Here is a 15,557-nt window from a genome sequence, read left to right as displayed (position 1 = left end):
GATATGCGAGTTGGCGTTCCTTCTCAACGTCACGATCCATGAGTGTTTGAATCTTTTCAAGTAACTTCGCAGTGTGGCGTGGAGCTGTGGAAGTCGATCCTTCATCAAACAATCTACCGAACCCATAGCGCTTTCCTTTCACTATAGGAACTTCCTGAAAATAACAAGCAAAGCATAATTACTATAAGAACACACGAACACCATAAACAAAGTAGACACTATAACATAATTTAACTTACTTCCAACATGACAGTGTTAATCTCCTCTTCCGTGTAAGTGTTAGACTGAACCGAGTCATCTCCTTCAGCTTGGCGTTGCGAATTTGTCAGCTCTAACTTCCTTTTAACTCCATCAAGAATCTGTTTTGTCTTCAAATCGCTAATTGTACGCGTCTTCTTATTTAAATGAGTTTCTTCCATGAAGTTAAGCATATTAGGCTCCTTCCCGAGTTCCTTAGTCTAATATCAAGTGCCATAAAAACAAGAGCTCAAGAAGTCAGAAACTAGTAAAGTGATTAAAAACATGTTGAAAAAAAAAAACAGACTTGAATTAGACAAGAACTGAAGAAGTCTGAAACTAGTAAAGTGATTAAAAACATGTTGAAAAAAAAACAGACTTGAATTAGACAAGAATTAAGGAATAGAATTTTAAGCTGAACATAGCAAATACTTGAGAAACAGGACCAGACTCTTACAATTATTTTCCCATAATGTTCCTTCGCATTTCCTACGATTTTTCCTTCGAAGGTCTGTTCGTAAGAAACGGGTCGGAAATATTCCCTCGAATTTTCTACCAATATTTTCCTTCCCGTTTCATTCGATATTCCTACAAAATTTCCTACGAAATTGGTTTTCCGTAGGAATTTCGTAGGAACTTTCCTACGAAAACTTTACGGATTTCAGCGTAGGAAATTTCTTTCGAATTTTCTACGAAAATTACGTTTCGTAACAAACGCGTAGGAATTTGGTAGGAATTTTTTCCTACCAAATTTTTGGTAGGAAATTTTGTAAGAAAACACTATGTTTTCTTGTAGTTTAATTAATTATTACGAGATATATAAATTAGGCCCGAGATTTATATCTGTTATTCGCGGATATCCGTTTTTTCGGATAGTAAAATGACGGACATCCCGAATACGGATACGGATACGAATAATCCAAAAATTTGGACCGGATAACGGATATCCGGTACAAAAAAAAAAATTATAACTTAAAAGTCTTATGACTCCATTTTTCAAGTGTTAAAGCCCAAAAAAACTTGTAAGCCCAACTTTTTTTTAATTTTTTTAAATTTTATTTTCAATGTTAATAAATAAATCATATGACAAAAAAATAAAAATAAATTTCTAAGAAGAATTTAGGATGTTGATTAATGTCTTTTTTTTTTAAGAACATCACTTGAATTTTTTAAACTTTTTGCTACTTTAATAAATTCTTTGTTTTGGTAATGTTTTGTATATATAATCAACTTCTAGCTATTTTATGATTTTTTAAGCTTTTTATGTATGATATTAATGAATTTAGGATTTTAAAACACTATTTCCGGATATTCGCGGATATTCGCGGATATCCGTTTTTTTAACGAATATCCGGAATTTCTGGATCCGGATAAGGATACTAAATTGACGGATAATGCGGATACGGATATCTTAAAAAAACCGGATATCCGCTCCGTTTAAAGGCCTAATATAAATTAAAATTGGGAAAATATTGAAAAAAGCGAGAATTTAAAAATTTGTGACGAAAAAAGCAAGAACTTTCGAAATGGCATAAAAATCATAAAAAGAAAAAATCAATATTTTTTGGAGTTTGAAAATTGATTTGAATCTTGAAATCAAACATAGTCACAAATCGATTTTTGGAAAAGAAATTCATAAAAATTTATTATTTTTGTAAAAAAATAGTTTTATTTAACTAAATTTTTTCAATTCTTACATTATATTGGTTTTCTTCACAATTATATTATTCTACTTTAATGATTGTTTATATATATGCTAAAGATTTTATGTTGACTAAGGATACATTACAAAATTCTTACATTAATTAGAGAGAAAAATTAAACTGTTGAAATTGATTATATATAATGATGCAGAGCGGTTAAATAAAGATTACTCTTGTGTGATCTCTCACAAAATCGGAAGGATAGATCCACAAAATTAACAAATAATAATAATTACTAAAAGTAAATCCCGTATTTCCTTATTTTTACATGATGGCTTACTTTTATCTTCCATTAATCATCAACTGCCTATCTTCAAAATGTTAAAACAATAATAAATAAATAAAATTATGTTATTGAGAGTTGGAATATGTTAAATCTTCCAATAATTATCAACGATGTTAAAAAGGAAAAAAGGTAGCATTAGTGGGAATAAGATTTTTTTTTTAATTTTTTTTTTAGTCGTTAGTGGGAATAGGATTAGGTTTTGTTTTGTGTGTTATATAAAGCATTAAAAAAATGGTGCACAAAAAAAAAAATAAAGCATAAAAAAAAAGCAACAACATAAGGAGCAAAAATAAAAGAAACAAACGATGGATACATTCTTCATCAACGAAGTTTTAATTCCGTTTGGAATCATCGGCGTATCTTGTCTTTTTTCCCTTGTGATGTTGGCCATTACGTGTTGTTGTTCTGAGGACAGTCCGGACGATCTAGGAACGAGGACTCGTCGCACCAATCTCCTTCAACGTTTTTTTGTTTATTTTGTTTTATGCACTTGTATGATTCTTTTCTTCTTTCTTTGTTTATGGTTATGTTATATGTTTGTATTTAAGATTTTTATTTCATATATGTAGGTTTTGTCGAGTTTGGAATCGTTTGAACGATGAAAAATCATCGACCAATTTGTATCGATAGTCTATTTTGAATTAGGGTTAAATTTTCTTCTTATAATTCTTTTGAATTTGTTTTGGTTGCCAAACGAAACTATACTTTTTGCATGGTTTAATTATATTCAAAATCCATATTCCATAGACTACCGTCAAGTCTGTGGCTTTGCCAGCTCCAATCAGTTTCACGATCATCAAAACTTCAATCCAAAACACATTATCAATTTTTTTTCATAACAAGCTTTTACCTTTTTGAATCATTCAATACCCAAACTTTGCTTTGTTAACCCATGCATGTGTCCCTGACTCGGACTTTAAGATAGGACTTAAGAAAATTAGGGTAAGTGGGTAACAAGGTCTGTGATCTTTACATATATACATCATAATTGTTTGATCTAATAATTTTATATGCTCTTAGTGTTAACGCTGAAATCCACTACTATAAGTCCTTCTCGTGTGAGCTAGCTCTAACAGCAATTGCCTTCAAAATAATTAGATGCCCTATGCACTTACACATTAATGTGTTTGACTAACAAAATAAGAGTGTTACGTTTGTCTTTTAACTAGAGAAAATGTGTGATTTACAACTCTTTTAGATGTTGTGGGGGATTCGTTAATAACTTAATATTCAAACTTCCAAAGGACCAAATTGGGTATTACTGAACGAAACTAAATCCATGGCTACTAATGACACTACAACAAAAGGTATTTTGCATCGCTTATTTTGTATATTTGCATCAGTTATAATTGATGCAGATGAGTTCGAATTGGTGATGTAAATAATTTGTATCGGTTTAAATAATTTTTTGCATCGATTATTGTAATCGACGTTAATATGCATCAAATGCAAAAAATGATGTTAGTTTTGCATCAATTAATATAAATGATTTATCAATAAGGAAACATTATTTTTGAATTTTATAGGTAATAAGAGTGAGAGTAGCTATCTATTAGATTTAGAGCAAACCCCCTAAATATGACTACTTGAATTTGAAATATGGTTTTCCTCATCGTGTTTAGCTTCTTGGCAATCTATATAGAACTGTCTATTCTAGAGGAAAGAATCGAAAACATAGATAAAGTTTCCGCTAGTTCTTCCTTTAGTGCTAGTCTATTTGATCTATGATCCTTCTCTCTAATCAACATTATTCTATTTTGAGATCGTGTTTTGTTTCCCTTATATGTTTTACAATCGTTCTCTATTTTCTACTTAGTTTCAAGTATCTCACATCTTTCAGAATATAATTTTATATAATAAAGGAGTTGTGATTTTTGCAAACGGAACTCTCACGTTTTCTCTTAACCTTAAATATATTAAGATACCCGTAATCGATGAATCTCATCTCTATGCTACTAAGATTTAAATTACTAATATAAGGGAAAAGTAGCTATCTATTAATCTTATACCCTTCTTATAAATGTTATATAATAAAATTTGGTTCTCAAAGTTAGCGTGACATGTTTTATTGATTATTATATAATGAATAATTGTTGAAGTTTAAACTACTTTTGTTATACCTTATATCTTGCTTCAAGTTTCTCAAACACAATTAGTTTCTCTAAAATTGCAAAGTGAAAAAAAAAAATACTTGCTATTGGTCATATCAAAAAAGTTGATTATTAAGGTATAACTAATCCAAGTTTTTATTTGAAACACAAACGTTATAGGTATAATAATTATATATAAAAAAACGTTACATGAGTAATTGAGTTGGCCATTGAATTTCTGTTTTGTTATACTTTAGATTTCTTATATAATATGAGAGGGGTTCTTTCTTTTCCTAACATTGCGACATTTAGCATTCTCCTTAATTTGATGACACTTGTCTTCCTTCAATTCAACTTTTTTTTCTTTTAATTTTTAAAACCATAAGTTTTAAAAGTTTACGTCTAACATTTAGTTCCAAAAATTCATTGGTATATTTGACATAAATTTTAAAAATTATTAGGTTTTCAAAATCCAAAATCATATAATGTTATTATTTAACTATTTTACAATGTTTTTTTAATATTTCAATATATTTTTCCTAATATCCTTAATAATATATCATTTATTGATATTTAAATAATTCATCTAGGACGTCCATGTGGTGCATTCTCGATAGTGATATTTCTCCTCCCCACTCAACAAGTTCGTCATCCATGCCTACATGAAGAGAAAATAACTTTCGCTTATAAAATTTAGTATTGAAACGTGACTTTTTTAATTTTTGGTAAGATCAAGTATGAATTTATAGTGACTACGCATCTATCAATATGTTATGATTATTGAAATAATTGAAATAATCAAGAGAAAACAAATTGAGCAAGAATTAAGCAAAACATAAGTAAAATATTTTTTTTAAACTGACAAAAAAGCACATTCAAAGTTGAAATTTTAAACAAATAAAAACAAACATTAAGTAGGTTTCTCATTTGCATAATAATTATATAAATATATTGAAGAAAGTTTCTTATACATAAAGTCTTGTCCACACCAAACATGCCAACCCACTTCTACAGTATTGAGATCCATAGTCTCGTATGAGCAAGAATTAGGCAGTCTCGTATAAAGACCTATCTAGGAAGACCATGAGGTGCATTCTCCAGAGTGGTATTTTTGGAATCGATCATAGATAATTTGATTGATCCATCGGGTTATATTCCGTTGAACAAGAGTGATATACTGGAAGTTTATCTACATTATCATACGGCGAGTACCAAAACAAAGGTCCGGGAGCGGACACAAGCAAAAGAGTTCGTTGGAAAGGATTTAGAATAATCACGGTCCGAAGATTGCGGTCAAGTTTACAGTAGAAAAGCTTATAAGTTAAGAATTATGGTTGAACCAACTAGAGTTCAGTATGAAGATGGTCTTTGATTACTATACGAATCATAACCTATAAATCAAAAATTATTTGAGATAATGCTATTCAATTAAAAAAATAAGTTTTATTACCTCTTTTGGTAAATTAGATATTTTTAACATGAACATAAATGGTCTATTTGCGGACACCCAGGTTTGATTTTCATTTTTAATATATTTATTTAATATTCCTTTTGTTCCTAGAAGATTGATGGTCTAGAGTTTTCACATATATTACGAAGCAATTATTATTTGATTATTTGTCAATTACTTTTTTTTATATTAAAAATTGTTTTAATAACTTTGAACCAATAGTAACAGAAAACATTTAATCATTACGTCTTGAAGTTTACGATACATCAATTTCAATCAATAAAAATTAAAAATAAAAACCAAAAAATTCAATCTTTGTGGATCAAACTAAATAGCTAGAACATCAAACATCTAGGAACATTTTTTTTTTTTTTGTCAAAGACATCTAGGAACATATGAAGTATAAATTACTCTCTTCTCTCAATCCTAAATCATTTTCCTTAAATAGTACTATATAGTTAAAACCTAATTAAAACAAAAACTGCTTTTCTAACTTGACCTTTTTCTGGATACTAGGACTTAACTCGCGGTACACGTCGGGTGTAGATTTTTGTTTGGATTTTCATATTATATCTTTCAAAATGTTTATGTAATTTTTTCACAAAATCGATAAAGGTTTTTTTGTGGTTGATTAATTATTAGTTAGCAGAAGGCATTATAGTGTGGTTAGATAGAAGTGTTAAAACATGTGTTTTATTTGTGTTAAATTTGTTAATGAAAGAAATTTAATTAAATACATTAATCTTTTTTGAATAAAAACCAAAAATAGAGAATTGTAAGTCAAGATATCCGACGGATAAAACCACACCATCTGACGATTGACAACCATCAGATCCAGTTGTTCCCGAATTTTAGATCCAATTTTCCTCGAAATAGGTTGTATTAAATATGCACAGTTAATGACGTAGAGAAAGAACATGAGAAGCAAAAGGGATGACAATTTTTTCTTTCCACATAACGAATATGGTACGTTTGAAAAGGTGGAACAAAAAGTGATATAATTTTTTTTTTTTTGGAAATTATGGTAGAAAGGGTAATTTTCCCTTATAACTAACATCTTATTTTATCTTTTCTTAAAAAATATTCTAGAATAACTAGAACAATGGAAGCTCCAATAACTAAAATAACTAAAACATTATAGGAATCTTTAGAACTGTGATCAATTGTGTTGTTTTCAAGTGAATTGGAATTGTTTCATCATATCTGAGGTTTTTCGAGAATTATAATTGATCAAAAATTTGGCGAGGCCAGAAAATTCCAGTGTTGCAATTTGAGGGGATGAGTTCAAGAACTCAAAGCAAAATGAAACATTGGTTTCTTTGTAACCTTCGTACTAAATCTTGCATATGATGAGAATAAAATTTTGTTTTTGTTATCCATTTTTGATCAAAATGTTTGAAAACTTATGTAGGCTGAAACATATCTTCATATTTAAATTCACACCTATTTTTTATTTGTTTTGCTGTAAATGCTAACAGATTATGTACCATAGTAAAATGATTTGAATTAGTAGGATTCATATGTTAATTGGGTCAAAGCATTCAATATTTTTCTTTTCTCGTAGTTTATATAATTTTTCAAATTGTTGATGTAAAAGAATATAAAATAACATAAATTTGGAATGAATCGCAAATAATTATTATAAGTAAATTCTAACTTTTTAATACTTGTCACAAGCGAAGTCTTTAAATATGTCATCAAAGCGAGTAGCACGAGGTCTCAATACATCATATAATTTTTGCAAATCATATGTTTACACACCTAAACATAAGATGTCTGCATACGTTTGAATCTTCAAAAGATGCTTTTGCAAATAAGTTCGTTGTTATAAGAACGTTATTCTTTTTTTTTTTTTTATTATTACAAGGTTATTTATGTGTTAACATTTTCACTTATATAACCACTTCTCGGCTATAACTACAGTGGTAAGTGTCTTTTACCGTTTTGATGTTCGCTTAAGATAAAAAAATTAAATTGGTTTCTCTTTAGTATTTTAGTGTTTAATTAATTTGATTTATTGGAATATTTATTTGAAATCATTGTTTTTTCCAATATAGCAACCGCTTGATTAACAAGTTATGTTATTAATATATTTTCTTAAAATTACTTAATTAATAGAAAATAAATCTTATAGTGCTTCTAGACCGATAAATAGATTTTGATTCGTAGCTTAGTTTTTCTAAACCAATAATAGCCCTTAATTACTTAAGTACAATAATAATTAATATTCATAATGAAACTAAACATAAAAGCCTACTATTAGGTTTTGTAGGTTCTTTGCAGGATTTTATGTTAAGGTATCTATTATATATATATATTGAGAGAGAAAGATAGAGAAAGAGAGTTTTCTTCATAAGAAGACAATTTTTTTAAGAAAATATATTAGCTAGCTAGTGGTTGCTTCTCAAATGAATGAATTAAATTACTATTAGGAAACCAAAAGAAATAGCGATCATAGTGTATTATTATAGTCCTACATCTCGTCTTGTGTCAGGATTTAGAATAACACATGTTTAATTGATGAAAAAAATGAAAGACTTTGTTACTAGCTATAAGTCACCACCTTCTCTTACCTTTAATATATTTCCTTTTTGGCGATTTTCTTTTCATATGTTGTCAATCAGTTTTCTAACTTTTATCATGTAGTGAGATTTATGATTTAAAACTGAACAACATTTGAATCAGATAGTTAAAAAAAATACCAAATCAGATAACTACAATTGATGCACCCTTGTTTTTATAACTTTCTTAAGAAACTCTATGTATAACAAAGTAATTACAACAATTGATGCACACTTTTTTCTCCATTCAACAATTGACACACTTTTTATCATGATATATATTGAGATATCATGATATATGTTATAATATATATTGATATATCATGATATATATTGATATATCATGATATATATTGCTATATCATTATATATGTTGCTATATCCTGATATATGTTTTTATATCATGATATATGTTGCTATATCATGATATATATTGATATATCATGATATATACTATATTGATGTATCATATGTAAACAACATTATTGAAATATTACGATGTAAGATATATATCCATGTATTCGATATTAAATAAGATATCACGATACGTAATTGCATAGCAGAATATACTATTGATGCAGGCATTTAATAAGTGGTGGCCCACTATAGATTTTCTGTCGTATCTGTCTCCTATGAAATTATCTCCCTTATATTTTGGAAGGTATTTTCATCCAGAATTTGTTACTATAGCACTTTCTCTCTCTTGTTTTGCAAAGAAAAAAACTTGTGTATGTGAGAACTAATTATTTTTCGAAAAACTAGCATACAGCTAATTGCCTCATTAATTTTCATGTATTACATGTATTATTTAGTAGTTATACTTATCAATATGCTATATTATTATTTTGCATCTAATATGCTATATTATTATTTTGCATCTAATATGCTAAATAATGTAAATAAAAATAAAATTCTATACATATTCTTACAATGAATTAAAATTTACTTTTTCAGTAGAATATCCTCAAATTTGTATTTTATTTAATAAACTACAAACACTAGTCACTCAAAGCATTAGAAAATTTTGTTTACATTAACTAATGAGAAATAAAATGATTTCACATAATAATGTTATCTGGACAAAAATATCTGGAACCAAACCGAACCTAAATGAGAATCAAACCGAACCGAACCTAAAACTTATTTTGACATGGCACATTAGTTAATAAACCCTTACTCAAAATAGCAACTAGCAAATAACAATTACTTAATTAATAGCAAATAAATAGGTTAATCGATACTAAACAAAAATAATTAGCTCTTAATGATACTAAACAAACGATAAATAGCAACGATATTAAACCGAAAAGCTCCAAATAAACGAATCTTTGTATCTTTCCCGCCGGCGACGATACACAAATTCCCAAATCCTTTTCGAATCTACAGGAGCAGAAACTCAACGAACTTACCCATTGTCTGATTAAAATGTTCCAAAAGTGTATCTTAATTGGATCCATCAATAGCTGGTAAGCCATTTCGTTTCCTCCACCTTGCAATAAAACTGATAGTTCCATTTGTCTTCATGATGAATGTCATATTCATTGTTCGTACATTCTCTTTCACAACTTTACTTCTTTGCCTAGTCTCTACTCTATTCTTCATTTTTCTGTTGATTTCCTTCATCGGTCTACTCTTGTTCTTCATTGTTTTATTCTAGTTCTTCATCATGTTGTATTCTTTCCCCGACTCCTCTCTCACTTTTTGGGAACACTAGACCACAAAAGAGAAGCAAATGGAGTATTTTGTTTGAAAAAGACATTGAGGTCTTAAGGAATGAGACAAGATTTGAGAAATGCTAGGTTTTGGCTGAAAAAGATTGAAGATTTGGTGAGAGTGAATATCTCTTACATATGTTTTTGAGCGGCTATTAGGGTGTTAGAATGCTTGTCAATGAGTTTTAATTATTTTCATTGCTTAACATAATCCGAAGATATCAATGAATTTCATGAATTTTATCATTGACTGATATTTATGATTTAAGACTAAACGACATTTGAATCAGATAGTTAAAAGATATACCAAATCAGATAATTGTACAATTGATGCAACCTTGTTTTTATAACTTTCTTAATGATTTTATGAAAAACTGTATATATAACAAAGTAATTACAAGTTGTGTTACTATTTGTTCATCTAATTTTGTTGATTTTTACAAATCCACCAAAAAGATGTCATGACTAAAAATAAAAGTATCTTTTTTTTAATAAATCATCTTTTAGCAAACTTTTAGAAATTTTGAGCATGTTTATTAAAACGTTTGAAATATCTATATATATAAATTCCAAATATATTAGCCATGACTTGCATGGTTATAAAAAAAAAAACCATCTCTGCAAAGAAGAGCACATGGACTTTGCAATAACTAAGCAAACACTATATATCTCCACAACTTTGAAATTTAGAATTTAAGATTAGATAGAAAAGTTCTCCTGATATTAAAAGTTGCTTCCATGTTTTATCTTGTCTATCAAACCACACATGTCATATCATATATTCACAATATTCTAAGTACGAGTGCATCTAATTGCTCCATCCATTCTCTTCTCTCTTGTCATTTTCAGTCACCATCCTTTGACCTTCTCTTACAAGAACAATTAATACATTCGCTTTGATACATATATAAGTGTTATTCAGTGTATAACCGATATTATAATTAAGTATACAAACTGTAGGATCTACCATGCTTCTTACATGTTTCTTTTTCTAAAGATTTTCACCTCTATGTTCAAACTTAAAAGCTTAATTTGAGCATTTGGTAACATAATTTTTTGTTCAACTTTATATATATATATATATATATATATATATATATATATATATAAATATGTGGTGCTACACTTTAAAACATGTAAGATTTTGTGAAAACTTACTTTCCTATGTCAAGTTTAAAGTATAATTAACAAAGTGAGCTATTTCACTTTATACTTTTTAAGTTCATAAAATTAAATTTTAAACCATTTTAAATTGCTTGAAAAATGTGATACTAACATACATCATTATATGATGGCGGTAACCATGAATATAACATTGATTACCCAACCTTTGACGTTTCTGTTCTTATCATACCATGGCAACCATGAGACAAGCAGGCCCGTGGCTATGTGGATAATAAAGAAACATTCGCTTCCGGCCAATTATTTTGGAAAAAAATTTAAGGCCTTCATTTTCATATATATTTTAATTATATTAGGCCCAATAAAAAACATTGTTGTGTTGTACTTGTAAAAGAAAGAAAAAAGTCACGATGGGTTTTAAAAAAACCAGATTTAAACATATATTATGAATTAAATTAGAAACTAAAATTAAAATAAATTAGGGCAACTAAGAGACTAACTTTTCACATTCTTCTCACGTCTTTTTGCCTGCCATTTCTCACGTCTTAAGTTTTTTTCTTCTTCTTTATTGATTGCCATCAACAATCACAATTCATAAGTAAGTTTCTTTAGTAATTAGTCTTACAGTTTTTTTTAAAAAAATAAATTTTAGAGAGGGATTTCAAATTCATAATTGATTTGGATTAGGTAAGGAACGTAATGTTTAGAAGAAAAATTGTGATTTGTAGTGCTTTTTACCAAATGAAACTAAAAGGCCAATTGAAGTGTTAGAATATTTGAAAAAGGTTGAAGATTGTTACGACTATAGTTTCAGTTTCATCTGTTGAAAAAAGTTTTTGAAAGTTGAAGTTAATAAAATCTTATCTTCGATCGAGATGTCACAAGAAAAATGGAACGATTTGGCTTTTTTTTATCTATTGAAAGGAAATTGGTTAAAAACGTTGATTTTGAGAGCTTGGTTATTGATTTTATAACACAAAAAGAAGAAAAGTTACGTTTTAGAATTAATATTCTGGTTTTACTCTTGTTTTATTTATTTGGACTATGTTGGTTATTACTTTAAAGCTTATTTGGACTATGTTGGGGAAGAATGAGTCTCCATAATACTTATTTGAAGTGTGCAACTGTCTCTATATGGAATTTATTTATCAAAACGGGGAAGAATGAGTCTCCATCCTTAGTTCTGATTTGATTATTGGGTATGAGCAAGAATCTTTTCTAATTCGTGTCATGTTTTTTGATGGCGAGTGAAGAACTTAAAACGACAATACCACTAAAATTTCCAACTTTGCAGTTTACGAAGCAAGCCTATAGACTGTATTGTTATTGTCAAACAATTTTATAGTTCCACAACTTTTTAATCTTAGTTTACGAAACACGATTCTCTCTTAGTTTTCTACTTTTCTGTGCTACACAACTTTTTAGTGGTGACAACAATGATTCATAAACTTATTGGATATAGTTTAAACAAAAATAATTGGAAGAGAGATGATAGCAAAGATTATCCCACATCATATGCATAACAATGTCAAAGAGATTCTATTCAATTAGAATTCTCTGTGAACTTCTAATCCGCCACTTGCCAGATTGATAGTGAAGAACCCGTCTTTATCACCGACATGGACGTGGTTAGGCCTATAGTTGTCGGAGGGTTCTTCAGCTGCAGGTTCACAAGAAATACCATCTCGTGAGAGGAAAATGAAGAGATCTCGAATGTCTTGAGTGTAAATAGCGTTTCCTTTATGGTCTAGCCTGAACACCATTACACCTTTTGTTTTCATGATCTTTCCAGAGGTCTTCTTGTACCACTTAACCAAGAAAGTTTCATCGGTTGATTGTGACTCCACCAAGAATACGCTCGCCCAGGAAGATTCCAGAAGCTCGCGTTGGGTCCTGGTCCGCTCGGGAAGGTTTTGGAGCTGCAACCTCTGAATCTTCGGTGGTGTTTGCTTGTGTGTGTGGAGATCCCATGATCCGATAATGTGGCCTCCAGATCCAGGAATACGAAACATGCCATCTTTCTTGGAAAACATGACTTTGGAGGAGTAGAAGCAAGGGTTTTCGATTCTAACGTTGGTCCACCCAAATTTACTTTGAGCAGGTCTGAAAAAGCTGAGTTGAGGTCCCAAAAACTTGACAGCCACAACACAGTCCTCGTCGTCAAGAGGAGAAGATGCTACCACGTTGGTGACAATTTGAGTTTGGCAACGAGGTAAAGTTACAAAAGGAGGCGACGAAAAGTGTTTCGGTTCTCCTGAATCCCACATAGAATCAATGAAACGCAAAATTCCGTCGTCACTGTAAGTAGCTAACCAGCCAAGGTATGCTAGCCAATCTATTTTATGTCTACCCACAGGCACCTTCTTTTCCAAAGAAGTGTGGCGAGATTTAGGAACATTACTAACCTTCAGTCCACAACCGTGGATGGAACATGGAAGGGTTCGCAGTGAGGAAGATGGGAAGCCACTAGAGAGAAAAAGAGATGACCTCATCGACGTAGGTTTGCCTAGGCACAACATCGAAGGCTTGTTGAGGAGCAGAGACATAATGATTAATAATGATCGATCTTATCGAAAAGCAAGAGATTTTGGGTTTAAAAAAAAAAAAAACCCTAATTGAAGAACCGTTGTGATGATCACCTTTTAGACGCTTCATTATTAATACAGAGCAAATGGACTTGCTCACCAAGTTTCCCGTCTCCACATTAGGTAAGGTCAGACATATTATTCTCTCTCTCGGAGACGTATCGTCCCCAAACCGATTTTTTTTTTGTAACATCAGAACTATACCGATTTATTTGATGTAAAAATCAAAGGAATCTTTAACGTAAGCTTCCCATGGGTTAACCGATAAATTTCTAAACCAATATTGATCAGTTTACCAAATAAATCAATCGTATATATGTTATTAAATTCTGCAGATTCTTAGCTTCTGTTTTAGGAAATTTAAACTCTTCTAAATCCTAAATGTACGTGTAAATGACAGCAGAAACTAGGGGTGGCCGGGTGGGTACATCTAGAGTTTTTTTGGTTTCAAAGGCACGACACCATAACTAATTTAGGGTGTGTTTAGTAATGGATCGTACGTGAAGATAATCACAATCAAGAAGTTTCTTCAAGTACGTGAAGATTCTCAATAACCAATCAGATATTTCTTAAGTATGGGCTTTAAGATAACCCCCACTCAACCTTTTACACCGATGTATCGTACTCTCTCGACCAGTTTTTTGGGCTGCTGAAAGTTTAAGTACCAGTTCAATCTGAGGCTGATCAATGCGAATACGCGGATGATTATTTTGTTACGAGGTAATTAAGCCTGAGCTTATGCCACCAGGCCCACCACTAAAACCTTTTGTGTACCAGAGACCGCCAGGAATCATGAGTCAGATCGAGAGACAGGAGAAGAGGCTGTTGGCTATATGGAGGGCCAGAAATACTGAGAGTGAGAGGAATGGAGAGACAAAAGAAGAAGCTGGACCGGGTTCATGGTAATTGGTAAGCATGTTAGAGATGGTTTAGGTTTCGTTTACTAGAACTACGTTCCCGTTTCAATTTCCTTTGTTTTTATATGATGGCTTTATTTTATATTCAGTGCCGGCGTTTGGGGTGTTCAAGTGGAGCAATTGTTCCGGGTCCAATTTTTTTGGGTAAATTTAAGGGTCTAAATTTTTTTTTCCGTATAGAAAAAAATGTAATTTTTAAAACTTTAAGATATCTTTATTATAAAAAAAGCCTAAATATTTTATTTAGTATGAAAGTGGTTAATTTTTAAGTTTTTTTAACATGAAAAAGACCCAATTTTTTTTTTTTTGTATGAAAAAGGGCCAATTTTTAAGATTTGTACCGGGACTCAAAATTAATTGAGCCGGCCCTGTTTATATTCCAATAATCCATTAATCAGTTATCTTGAGTAAATGAATAGAATCATGCCATGCAAGCATAAACGCCATGTAGACACAATTAGGAATGTTAATCTAGATGTATTTTGTCAAGAACCCCTTAGAGCATCTCCAAAGGGGGGGGTTTCTCCTCTTAAATGTAGGGTTCTCTGTTTTAATGGTAATAAAAATTAATGTTTTTCATTCAACATTAATTTTCTTTCTATGTTTGTTTTGTTTTTTCCTAAAAAATGATTACAATTCTCTAATAGTTTTTTTACATATTGATTCTTTTTCTTTGTATCATCGGATATCTTGTTTTTTTTCGTTCTTTTTCTCAAAATTGTTTTGACATATATTTCTATAAAATATCATAAATCAAAATAAAATATAATATTTAATATTAATATGTAATTAAATAAAAATAATAATATATATGACCTCTATAAACAAAAATTCTGGCTCCGCCATTTGGTGGTGCTCTCTTAACACGAAAATACCACTAAAATTTCCAACTTT

Source organism: Arabidopsis lyrata (assembly GCF_000004255.2).
Source record: "Arabidopsis lyrata subsp. lyrata unplaced genomic scaffold ARALYscaffold_3, whole genome shotgun sequence".
Taxonomy (NCBI): domain Eukaryota; kingdom Viridiplantae; phylum Streptophyta; class Magnoliopsida; order Brassicales; family Brassicaceae; genus Arabidopsis; species Arabidopsis lyrata.
The sequence above is the reverse complement of the archived record's forward strand: the minus strand, read 5'-3'. Positions refer to the sequence as shown.